This window comes from Ovis canadensis, chromosome 26, assembly GCF_042477335.2.
Source record: "Ovis canadensis isolate MfBH-ARS-UI-01 breed Bighorn chromosome 26, ARS-UI_OviCan_v2, whole genome shotgun sequence".
Lineage (NCBI taxonomy): Eukaryota > Metazoa > Chordata > Mammalia > Artiodactyla > Bovidae > Ovis > Ovis canadensis.
Window position 1 is genome coordinate 52,400,550 of NC_091270.1, and position 12,907 is coordinate 52,413,456.

At 55.2% G+C, this 12,907-nt stretch overlaps 1 long non-coding RNA gene across 1 annotated transcript; it reads left to right on the top strand.

Annotated features, from left to right (window-relative positions):
- The first annotated feature begins 2,598 nt into the window (after positions 1-2,598).
- On the top strand, positions 2,599-12,382 carry LOC138430740 (uncharacterized). The gene is made up of 4 exons (XR_011253375.1): positions 2,599-2,711; positions 7,052-7,313; positions 9,893-10,455; positions 11,598-12,382. It is a non-coding gene; the product is annotated as an uncharacterized lncRNA (long non-coding RNA).
- The last annotated feature ends 525 nt before the right edge of the window (positions 12,383-12,907 follow it).

Here is a 12,907-nt window from a genome sequence, read left to right on the forward strand (position 1 = left end):
TTATGTGAACCCTCCCTTGGGCCCCCACCCCCACCTCGGCCATCTGCTCAACCAGCTCCTGCACGCGCGTCCTCAGCCCTCTCCAACCAGCCTTTCTGCACTGCTGTGCCTCCCCTCACCTTTCCCCAAGGGCCTGCCACCTTCTTGCGATGTTGCCTTTTGCTATAAATTTTAACTCGGCACTCTGAAATGGCTCGCAAGACCAGGCTGATGGCAAAAAGAACTCACTAGCATTACGAAACACAAATACAGCACCCCAACACCTCATCTCATACCTTAGTGCCCCTCTAGCCCAAAAATCCCTTGAAGAGTTTACAGCATCGCTATCACTTTGAATTCAGGTTTCCTTATTATTACTGTATCCCTCCTAGCACCCAGGATACTGCGTAAAATAATGAAAATCTGTGTGGAAGATTTTCAAATGCTTACTGACGCAGTATGCTGTGACCAGCTAGTAAAACAAAATAACCCAACTGGTTGGGCGGGGTGGGGCGGTGGAGGGGGAGTGCAGAATATGTTATCAGCTAGACTTGACATGGAGATTAAGTTGACTAAGAATGTCCAGATTAAGAAACAAAAAGAATATTGGACTTGCTACTTTTCTAGGGGTGTCTTGCAGGCAGTTGGGATTCAGAGTTATACTGAAGGGAGTTACAGTGAATGGAAAGAATTCTCAGAAGAGAGGAAAGGGAGACTTTTGTTTTGATTCTGGCTCTCTCTCTATATATATATATATATATACATATATATGGTCTCAGGAGCATCAAGGAAGAGGCTGGGGAACAAAAAGTGGGATAAAAACATTGAGTGAGCAGTTTGGGAGAGGATGGGCTTGGCTCCTAAAGCACGAGGCAGGGATGGAAATAGAGAACACGCCTTCCTAAGGAGAAGTTTACATTCATGCCAAGAAAGTGGGTGAGCACTGTCAGATATAACCAGACTGCCCCCCGGCCTGACTCACAAGATGGGCTCTGGGCTCCAGTATTTCAGATGCAGCAGAAGGGCCTGATGGAGCATTCTAAGTGGCACCAACCCAAACTCCCGCTCCCCGTCAGCTTGGAGAAGGCTTCTTTTTAGGTCCTGCTAAAGTGGTGGTGCCTTGGTGCAACTACAATTTACACATGAGACGGCAATCCCTTGTGGGGGAGGAAGACTGCCTTTGGAAGGGATATAGGAAAGCCTAGCGCACCGGCCACTTGGGGTGCAATCAGAGAACGTCTTTGCTCCTGGATTTCATCTCGAGGAACTGGCTGGATGTGGGTCTTGCTAACTGGCTCGTACGAGGAGGAGTAGGACCCACAGGCAGCCTGTCCTCACGCTGCTCTCAACCACAGGCTTCAAACTTCCTTCTCAGAGGGAGCCAATTTCAAGAAAAAAAAGAAAAAATGTTTCCTTCTCAACCAAGACCAGCGTCTCAGTCCTGGAACCCCGAGGGCCACATTCCCAGGCAATGGGCTCACAGGCCATGCCCCACCTCACCGTCCACAGGTTAAAACGGCTCTGCTGGAGCTGAAGTTCAGCCTGTCTCCAACCCAAAGAACCGCATCCATAGGCGCCTGGCCTCCTCCATGGGGGCCTCCAAAACACCCCGACTGGAGCCCTCGCCCAGTCAACTGACTCCCTCCCTTCACAAGGGAAGGTATTTCTCACCAAAGGTGTTTTTATTAAAAGGTGCTTTGAGTTGGGGGTAGAAAGGCCCCAGACCCAGAGTGCTGAACAGACAGCAATTGCCCTAAGGGGTCTGGGTCTTTGTGGGGGCTGTCTTGTCACTACCAGCCCCGGCCCCCACCACCAACCGACTCCTACACAAAAAGGAGACCTGTTCTCTGACCAGGCCCCTGAGCCAGGCTGGACAGCACCTGGGGCCGGTTTCCAAAGGGAAGTTCTTTTGGTCATCCGCTGCTCATCTTGAGTGACCCCAACTGGAGACGGTGCCAAATGCCCACCCGTCCCCTGCCTCCATCAGACTAAGCAGTTCTGCCCCGGGGCCCCACAGGGTGAGTCAAGGTGCTTCCCGGGGTTCAAGGAGGGTGGGGAAAGGGCAGAGGCCCCACCATTGAGACCTGGGAAGGAGGCTCTCCGCGCCTCCAAGAGTGGGTCACCGGGGAGGCGGCGGGCAGAGCGGTCTCCGGAGCCCGGGGCCGCATTTCCCAAAGCGGCTTCCTTGGAAAGCCCGGGAGAGACGGCGAGCAGCCCCCAACCCGGCGCCGACCACGGGGGACGGGGGGACGAAAAGTTCCTCCCGGCGGCGCCGGGCCCGCGGCGTCTGTCCAAGGTGCTGAAAGGTCTCCGCGGGCGGGCGGGCTCCTGCGCGCCCTCAGCCTCCGGGCCGCCAGCTCTGCCCTTCCAGACCCTTGCCCCGTCCTCCTCCGGCCGCTGCGAAGCCCTCTCCCTCCACCGCTCCTGCCCCGCGCGCCCTGCACTCGGCAACATCGCCTCGACCGGCCGCGGAGCCCCGCGTCCCCCTGTCTCTCCGGGCTCCGCCGCGCCCCTTCCCCCAGCGGCCACCTCCGGGCGCCTCTGCCTCCCGGCTTGCCGCCCGCCCCCCCAACCTGCCACCCCTTACCTTCTTCTTTCGGTCACGGGAGCGGTTCCTCCGCTTCCTGTTGGATTCCTCCTTCTCCTTCTGCTCCTGGAGGGCCTGCGCCTCGATGTCTTTGATTTTCTTCAGCTGTTTGGCAGCTTGAGCCATGGCCGGTCACCGTGCTCCGGTGGGTCCCCGCCTCCCGGGCCCTTCGCACTTGGCGATCCAGGTGGCGACACCCTCCCGGGGAGGAAAAACGGAGTCTGCCCTCCGCGGTGTGTGGTGGGGGGAGGGGGCGGGGGGGATCCGGGGCGGCGGGGGGCGCTGCCCTCCCCGCGGCGGGAGGCTGCGGCCGGGTCGGCGGGGACGCGGCCGCAAGAGGCGCTGAGGGCGAGGAGCGCGGCGGCTGCCCGGCGGCCCCCGGATGGCGCCTCCCGCCGCGGCCGGAGCTCCTGGCGGGCGCCCGGGACGGGCTCTGGGCTCTGCCCCACCGCCTCCCTCCTCCCCTCCCTCCGGCCCCCTCCCTCTCCTGCGGCGGCGGCGGCGGCGCGGGGGGCGGGGGCGGGGAGGCAGCTCGTACTGCGGCGAGCGGCGGGCGGCGGGCCGCGGGGAGGGGGCGGACCCCAGCAGTTAACGCAGGAGGGCGCGGGGGCAGCTGGCAGCCGGGCTGCCCCGCCGGCCCGACGAGGCTCGGCGCGCGCGGCGCCCGCGCTGGCGCATTGCGAGCGCCCGGCAGCAGGCGCGCGGGCCGGCCGGGCTCCGCCACTGCAGTGCCGCCGCCGCCAGACGCACGGGCCCCCGCGCCGTCGGGTCGCGGGGAACAAAGCCGCCGCGCCGCCCGGAGCTGCCGGAGGGCCCCGCCGCAACGAGCCGGGGGGCGCGGGGGAGGCTGCCCAGCCGACCGGCGCGCCTGGAAGCGGCGGCGGAAGCGACCGCATCGCCGGGCGCGGAGGCCAGGCCCGCGTGGCCCGGGCGGGGGTCGGGGCCGCGGCGGTCCCGGGCCTGGAGCGCCCCCGGGCGGCGGCCGAGGGGGCCGGGACGCATCCCACCCCACCTGACCCCCGCCCGGCCTTTCGCCTCGGGCGCCCGCGGAGGGGCATGGTGTCCAGGCTCCCCGGAAGCTCCGGTTCCCCCAGCCGCTCGCCTAGAGCTTGATTTGCCCGGCCAGACCATGTGGGCCTTTCATTTGCATATTTACCAATTACAGATAGGAAACGCGTCCGAGATGAAGTTTGCCTTTAGTTGTCTCTTGAGAGGAGTGGATCTAGGTATCGGCCGGGGGACCCCCCCCCCCGCCCCCATTCCTGGCATCTCACACCCCGTGCTGCGCGTGTGTGTGCGGCTGTGCGAGCCACACCCCTGGTCGTGTGGGTCACCGGCCACAGACCCATGCTGCGGAGGGGAAGGGGCCTTTGGCTCATCCCCCAGCTCCCTGCATGACCCAGTGCCAGCCACCGTCCCTCAGTCTGGGGCCTTTCCCAGGCCCCTTCTAGCCCGGCCAGTGGGAGGGAGCTCTTGGTCCACGTAGAGCTAAAGAGGAATTGGTGGAGGACGGTATTTCAGAATTAGTGAAAAGTTTTGATCAAACAATCTGCTTCTTTCCACCCTCCGAAACTGAGGGCTTGAGGCAGGCTAACCAGCCGGACTAGAGCCTGGAAGTGAGCATTCGATCTCCATGTCCCTGGCAACCGTCTCCACCCAGCTGCTTGCCCGTAGCTTAGGTGCTGTATGAAATCTTGCTTTGAACATCCTTCTTTCCCAGGGCTGGGTCCTAGACCCTCTCCCTTTCTCACCCTGGATCAGCGTTGTTCAAGCAAAACATGATGGGAGCCACTAATCCCAGTCCCACAAGTAATTAATTTTTTCAAGCACCATATTTCTTTCTAAGTTCAAAGAAATTGGTACGATTCATTTTAATAATATATTTTATTCAATTCACTACATCCGAAATATCATTTCAACATGCAACCGATATAAAACTATCAGCGAGATAGTTCACATTGTTTTATACTGTTCTTGTTGTTGTTTAGCCACTAAGTCGCGTCCAACTCTTACGACCCCATGGACTGTAGCCCACTAGGCTTCTCGGCCCATGGGATTCTCCAGGCAAGAACACTGGAGTGGGCTGCCGTTGCCTTCTCCAGAGGATGTTCTTGACCCAGGGTTCAAACCCATGTCTCCTGCATTGGCAGGTGGATTTTTTACGACTGAGCCATGAGGGAAGTGCTTTTTTATTAGTATGGTAAATGCCAAAATTCAAATAAATTCAAAATTCAGTGGGTGCTTTATACTCAGCACATCTAAATTCAGAGGAGGCACGTTTTAGTCACGTAAGAGCTACAGGTGACTTGGTTACTGGGACAAGGTGACTCTAGACTGTCTTCCCAGAGCAGCACCCCTGTGCCCCTGGCTGTAATTACCCTGCCAACAAGCACATATTTTATCTCCAGCCCAGACCTCTCCCCCGAATGCCAGTTCCACACACCGGCGCCCCACCCCTGTCCTCCTTCCATCTTCCCTGCATCCCCTCGGTCACCCACAACCCATCCCGAACACTGCAGTCACATGAACCTTCAGAAAACACCGATCTGATGGTTGTCACGTCTCAGCTCAGCATCCTTCTTTTGCTCTGGGGATGAAGAAAATCTTTGATGAGGCTCTCAAGGATCAGACGCTTCCTCCCACCGACTGGTCTTTCCTCAGACTGGCCCTAGTACCCTGGGCTCCAGCCTCCACAGCCTTTGAAGGGGTCAGTGCCGTCCCTCCGTGGGGACTTGGACCTCACTGCCCTCTGCTCAGACTGCTCTGCCTGACCACCCACCCCACCCCACCATCCCCAGGCTGCCTAAGTCCAGCTCATCCTCAGACATCAAGGTGGTTTTCACTTCTTCAAGGAAGCTCTTCTGGAGGCCCTGCCGACTCTTACCTTCCCCACTGTGCCTCCTGCATAGGACCTGCTGTGGTACAACTGCACACAAGTGTGACTGTTTCCACCGATGCCCATCTTGCCCACTAGATGTTAAGGTCCATGAGGGAAGGAACGCTGTTTTGCCCACCCTTGTACTGTCAGCTCCTTGCAGGCCAGGCACACCATAGTGACTCAATAAATGTGTGTTGAAGAAATCAACAAGTCTACTCTGTCTGGCTCAAGGAAGACAGGCTATTGCATTTTATTGCATTTCACTTTCCTACACTTCCCAGATACAACATTTTTTGCAAAATGAAATGTTGTGGTCTGTGTGTGGGTTGGAAAAGAATTTCCAGACATGAGGCAGAATGAAAAGAAGAATAAAGTTTATGAGAGTGGGGAGGGGAGAGTGGCTGCCAGCACAGCGGGCTGGCTTCCCGATGGTCAGGGAGAGCCGACGCTCAACAGGGGTCCTTGATTCATTTTTATACCCTGGGTGTAAAGAGCGGGATAGGGGTCTTGCGGGTCATTTGCTGATTGGATGAGGCAGGTATATTGGGTCGGGGGGAAGAGTAAGGCAAATACCTTGTTCCTATATGGGGAAGGAGGGGAAACAGGTTATACTGGTCAGGAAGACCTGAATTCATTAATAGTTACAACATTGGGGATGGAAGGGAAAATGGATAAGGGTCTGGTTTTTCCGTTCCTGCGTTCCAAGACCCTCCTTGGTTTCATCTGCTAAAGATGTCCTTGGGTCACCGCATGAAAGTTTGTGGCCTCCCTGCATTGTCAGATGCTGCTTAGCACTTTGTAGCCAAAAAGTGTTTTTTAATTAAGGTAGGCACGGTTTTAATGATGTCATGCTTTTGCACACTTAACAGACCACAGTGGAGTGTACCCATCATTTTATTTGTGCTGGGAAACCAGACAATTCGGATGACTCACTTTTTGCCATACTCACTTTACCGTGGTGGTCTGGAACAGGACCCGCAGGATCTCTGCGACAATAAAATGAGCTGACCCTCACTCAGCCCTCCGCTGCACTGGATGTTAGCGTCATTTTTCAGATGGGGGCACTGGACACAGAGGGGTATACCAGTTCACTCAAGGTCACACAGCTAGTCAACAATGGAGCCACAATTTGAACCTGAGCAGTCTGGTTCCATAGTGCAAATTCTTAACCATCACATTGCGCTAAATCACTCAATTTGCTTATCTATATATAGACAGAGACATTGATAATACCTCCCTTAAAGGGTGGTCAGGAGCGCCAGGGAGAAACCATTCAGTAAACTGAAAGTGCTGCAGTGAGCTTCGTTTCTTAAGGCAATGAGTCGGACAAATTGGTGTCTAAGGTCGTTTTTAGCTCCGGAATCCTGATTTCTCTATATCTAGATCTTTACAGGAGCCTTTCAAAGACCAAAAACAAAACACACAAAAACCCCTGAGGCGCAAAGGGGAAACACTGATGAACAGCGGGAGGTGGGTACAAAAGTCCTGCCTTGGTTCCCCCAAATACCCTCTGGATGGCCCTAGATTTCCAAACCCTCAGTGAGGGCAAGACGGAAATCTGGCCCACAGCTGGGGGTCACTCATAAGTTTGTTCCCTTGGATCTTAGGTCCTGAGAAGGCTGCAAAATGAGAAGGAGAAGATGTGATTGAGCTGTCTGAAGGTATTTGCTCCAACAGGGTGACCTGGACGTGGGCGCTCTAGCTGAGTCCCGTCAGCAGATGAAGAGATGGGAGAAAAGGGCAACGTCAGCTATCTTGGCCTCTGGAGGGGTTCCTTCATCCTGGTCAGAGGACAGTGTTGGTCATCTGTGTACCACCTTTGTGGCTCCAAGGATTGGTTTTGTGGAAGACAAGTTTTCCATGGGCCAGGTATGGTGGTGGTGGTGGTTGGCGGCGGGGGGGGGGGGGAAGCGGTTGTTTTGGGATGATTCAAGTGTATCACATTTATTGTGCACTTTATTTCTTTTATGGTTACATCAGCTCCAGCTCAGATCACCAGGCATTAGATCCCAGAAGTTGGGGACCCCTGATCTAGGGGGTTCAGAGGATAGCCCTTCTAGACACTCCCCATGTCAATGCTGCTGCTGCTGCTGCTAAGTCGCGTCAGTCGTGTCCGACTCTGTGTGACCCCATAGGCGACAGCCCACCAGGCTCCTCCGTCCATGGGATTCCCCAGGCAAGAGTACTGAAGTGGGGTGCCATTGCCTTCTCCGCCCCATGTCAATAGGTGATAGTAAAAGGAATCACAGTTATTAATTGTGCCCAAAGCACTGATACACATTGTGCACCATGTATTTCCTATGACAAGAGCCTTCTTATCCCTGCTTCTCACAGGAGGAAACAGGCCAGGTGGTGGTGGTTTAGTGGCACAGTCATCTCTGACTCTTTTGTGACCCTAAGGCCTCCAGGCTCCTCTGTCCATGGGATTCTCCAGGCAGGAATACTGGCATGGGTTGCCATTTCCTTCTCCAGGGGATCTTCCCGACCCAGGGATCGAATCTGGATCTCCTGCATTGCAGCCAGATTCTTTACCAAGTGTGTTGACCTAAATTCCCTGAGGTCATACATGTAATACTCAGAGTCAGAATTCAGACCCAAGCTCCCTAACTCCCAGGCTGACCTAAAGGGAACCAGCAGATGACTAGTTGGGCAGGTGACTCAGCAGGCCCCAAGGTGCGGAAGAAACAGCAATGACCTGAGGTGTGCCCATCGGTACTGTCCATAGGCAGGCAACCAAAGGACCAGCCTATCCCCCTGAAGCTGTAGAAGCAGAATCCACAGGGCTCTACACAGCATTGCTGGGGACACCTTCCACACTCTTGACCAGCTGGCGGGGTAGGACTGTCACCCTCCTTGGGTTCTTCTTGCCTTTTCTTCTTGCACCCCGGGGTCCTGTGTGCACCCACGGTCAGCACGGGCTGTCCACTCTGATATCCGGGAAAGCGGCCGTGGGATGCGAGTTGAAACCCCAGTATAGGCGATAGTCCCTGGAAGCCCCTATTTTTCTCTCCTCCCCAGAGACAGTTACTACTCAAGTAAACTCTAGATTTCAGTGGAGTCTTTTAATTTTGCTGTTAAGGGAAAGGCAGGGCATTCACTTTTATATTTTTGCTTTCTTCCCTAGAATTTCCAATTCCCAACCCCATTCTGTTATTATGAGTTTATGCAACTAGACCGACTTTTGTTCTTAAAAGAAACATTATTAATAATTAATAAAGCTTCCAGAGATAAAAGCTGCCTCCTGAGCTAAATAATATAAATAGCTAAAATACCCTGAGTGCGCCAGGCCTTCTTCTGAGCATATTTGACCCCAAGAACAGCTCCATGTGGGAGCTGCCATCGTCACCATTGCCATTTTAGAGGTGAGGAAACTGAGGCACAGGGTGCGTAACTTGTTCCAGGTCTCTGGCTGGTAAGCCGAGGGACCTAGTGTGTGTGCTGGGCTAAGTTGCTTCAGTCGTGTCAGACTCTCTGTGACCCTGCGGACTGTAGCCCACCAGGCTTCTCTGTCCATGGGATTCTCCAGGCAAGAATGCTGGAGTGGGTCACCATGCCCTCCTCCAGGGGATCTTCCTGACCCAGGGATCGAACCTGCCTCTCTCATGTCTCTTGCACTGGCAGCTGGGTTCTTTACCACTAGCACCACCTAGGAAAGCTAAGGTTGGAACAAAAAATCAGTCTGTAGAGTCTGCGATTCTGGGGCTGACATCCTAGATGGAGGAGGGGTAGGAAAGTGAAAGAAAGTGAAGTAGCTCAGTCGTGTCTGACTCTTTGTGACCCCGTGGACTGTAGCCTACCAGGCACCTCTGTCCATGGGATTCTCCAGGCAAGAATACTGGAGTGGGTTGCCATGCCTGTCCAACTCTGTCCCTGAGCTCTTAATCCCTTTTTTTGGTTTGTTTGTTTGTTTGTTTTTCTTAATCCCTTTTTAGCAAAGAAGAAACCGAGAAGTCTGAGCCCTCTGAGAACAGAGGCTGTCCTGCCCCTCTGTGGGTCCCAACCCCCCCGCCAGTGCCACCTCCGCAGGTGTGCAAGTCAAATGTGAGCCAGAAAAAGCTCCAAATCCAAAACTCTTAGAATCCAAAGGAATTGCCTTTCCATTTCCCAACCAGTGTGAGCGCTGGATCCCTCTGTTCGATCCCATGTTCCCAAGCCAGGTCACTCCGCAGACAGCCTGGAGGGTCCGTTCTCTGCTCCTTCTGCGCCCACAGCCTCTCCCTGAGTGGGTTTATCAGCCCCTGCACTGCCAACACAGAGACTCGTCAAACTTTTCTTCTGTGTGATGTCCCTTCCAATATTTGAGGAAGGCTTTCCCTTGTCTCCCATTCTCGGCCGAAATAATGTCAGGAGCTCATCGCAAAGGTGATCACTGAGCTCCCGGATTCCTCGTTTCCTGCCCAAGGTTTACTTATGATGGAACTTACCATTTTAATCATTGCCTTTTCCAGAGTGGGATTTGAAGAGATAAAGGAGCCCTAAAGCCAAGATACTCGGAGGAAACGGAAAAACAGAAGGAGGTATTACATTTGCATCCTTGGAAAATGCTGGAATCAAATTCATGCGCTCATTCACCTTGCCCTGGGCCCCAGAGCCCAAGGAGACCCTGTCTGCTCCGCTCCTACCTTCCCCCCTGCACCTTGTGCTCCCCCCAACCAGGTCCTCCTTCGCTCTCCACCCGTGCCTGCGTCTTCCACGTCACAGAAGAAACCACCAGCTTGACCGTCCTCACCTCTCAGCACGTGGACCTGTCTATGCCCACTGCCCTGGTCCACACGCCTCCTTTGGCTTGTCCTCTGGGCCTCTTCCCCTCCCTCCTCCTGAAATAATGCGGCTTCTGTCAGCCCTGCCTCAGCAGACCTCTCCACTAGCCATGATGCCCACAGGACCACTGGCTCTTCCTTCCACCGCCAAGCTGCCTGAAAGCGCAGTCGCTGCCTCCCACCGCTCACTCCTCACCCCGAACATGCTGTCCTCGCATCGCAGAACCTACAGCCACGTCTCTATCCTGAAGGTAACTCCCGAGGGCATCTGGCTCTGGCTTGGTTGTGTCTCCCTGAGTTCCTGGACATCTTGCCCCCGTCTTGCCTGCTTCCCCTCCTGTCTCCTGAACTCAGATCTTCCCAGGGCTCATGAGTAAGAACTCTGCCCATGCCTCTTTCAGTTTAGCTCTCCTCCTGCTGTGATTCCCGGGCTTCCCTGGTGGCTCAGCTGGTAAAGAATCCACCTGCAATGCAGGAGACCTGGGTTCGATCTCTGGGTAGAGAAGATCCCCCGGAGAAGGGAAAGGATACCCACTCCAGCATTCCGGCCTGGAGAATTCTATGGACTGTATGGTCCAGCCTTGGGGGCAGCATTGTCAGAGGACACACCCAGCCCCACCCCTCCCAGCGTCTCTTCCCAGATGACACGACCACCATTCACTTGCTCACTCAAGTCGGGAACCTGGGGTCCCACGGAGCTCCCCCTTTCCTCTCCTTTCCACACCCAGCTCCACTGCCCACTAGATAGCAGAGTCTTTCTTCAAAACCTGTTCTCAAATTTGAACCCGCATTCAAATCACCTAGGGATCTATTCAAGTTTGAACTCCTCCAAGGGAGGCATGGCTTGCAACCAAGGCCCCTAGCCTGTGTCCCTCCCTTGCACAGCAATTCAGCGCGTCCTGTGTACTGCCACCAGATGAAGGCGGGGAACATTTCCAGCATGGCAGTGGGGTACGTCTGACCTCCTCCCTAACGGTGCCTGCCCCTAAGGTCAACATTCTTCTGACCTCCATCCCCTTCGGTAACTTGCCCTGGGTTTAAACTTCATCTCGATGGAGTTGCACAACATAGACCCTTTTGTACGGCTTTCCTTCACCCAACATCGCCTCTCTGAGACCATCCATGTTGCCACATCGCTCAGGAGTCGCTTCCTTGCCATTACTGTGTAGCATATTCCATGGTGTGAATGTACAACAATTTACCCATCCTCATACTGATGTGTGCTCATCCCCAGTTGTTCAACTGTGTCTGACTCTTTTCGACTTCACGGACTGTAGCCCACCAGGCTCTGTCCATGGGATTTTCCAGGCAAGAATACTGGAGTGGGTTGCCATGCCCTCCTCCAGGGGATCTTCTCAACCCAGGGATTGAACCCGCGTCTCCTGTGTTGCAGGCAGATCCTTTACCACTGAGCCACCTGAGAGGCCCCCGCATGCTGATGGACGTGAGCTATTTCTGCCTGGAGGCTGCTGTAAATAAAGCTGCTATGGACACAGCGATCACGTATGTCCTTTCCATGGACAGAAGCACTGACACTCATCTGTGCTGGGTGAGGACCTAGGAGTGAAATGGCGTGATCGTCAGTCATGCGTGCATTTTGTTTGGCACAAGCACTTTTCTGAAGTGATTACACCGAGTTCTGTTCCCACCAGTGACGTTCCCACCAGTGACGTTCCCACCAGTGGCTCCACACCCTTGCCCCCACTTGGCATCACTGATGGTTCCGCCCTTCCGGTGAGCGAGAAGCACTTGCCTGCTGTGGTTTCAATTTGCATTTCTGATGGCGAGAGAAGCTGAGCACACTGCCAAGTGTTTATCAGCCTTTAGAATATTCCTCTTACCTGCAGCGTCTGCTCGGGTCTCCGGCTCGTCTTTATCGGGTCGTGGCATTTTCCTCTCTGCGACTGTGGGCTCTTCTCCAGGCCCCTTATGGGGGTTCCTTGCCCAGCTGTGACCCCCCTGGCCAGTCCAGCCTCCAGCCTGACCCTCCTCATCTGATCACTCACCGTGGTGTCTCCTAGGGGCTGTGGACAGTGCAGCTTGAACCACAGAAATTGCTCGTCTAACAGATCTGGGGGCCAGGTGTCCAAATTTCTCCTGTTTATAAAAACACCAGTCATATTGGATTAGAACCCACCCTAACGACCTCACATTATACTTGTTCATCAGCAAAGACCATTTTTGTGTGTGGGATGGTCCTATGTCACACACAGGGCTGAGTGACACTCCCAGAGTCCCGTCCATAGATGCTGAGGTCAGGACTGCAACATTTTCTGGGGACATAGTTCAACTCCCAACACTCACTTTCCTCTGTTACTGAGAAGCTCAGCAGCTGCCTTCCTGTTTGCTGCCCAGGGAAGTAAAGGGCCCCCAGGGTGATGGTGATCAAGGCTGCGTCCCTGGCTCCCTGGCCCCTCGCCACACTCCCTCACTACAGCCCCTCAGAGGACAGTGTCTGCACACCGCCCAACCCCGTGGTCATACTCGCTCACGCCCCCCTGCCCTTCTCTTGCCTCCCATTTCCCCATCCACCCAGCTGGGCACCAAGCAAACTTCCCGAACTCCTGAGTTGTCGGATCAATCAGTCTCACACAGGGGTCAGGACCACTGTGGTAAAAGCCAGCCTTGTGCCTGCTCGGGGCCACCCTCTCTCTCGCCCCACCACCCTCGCCCGGGCACCGTGGTGGACACCGTGTCTGTTGC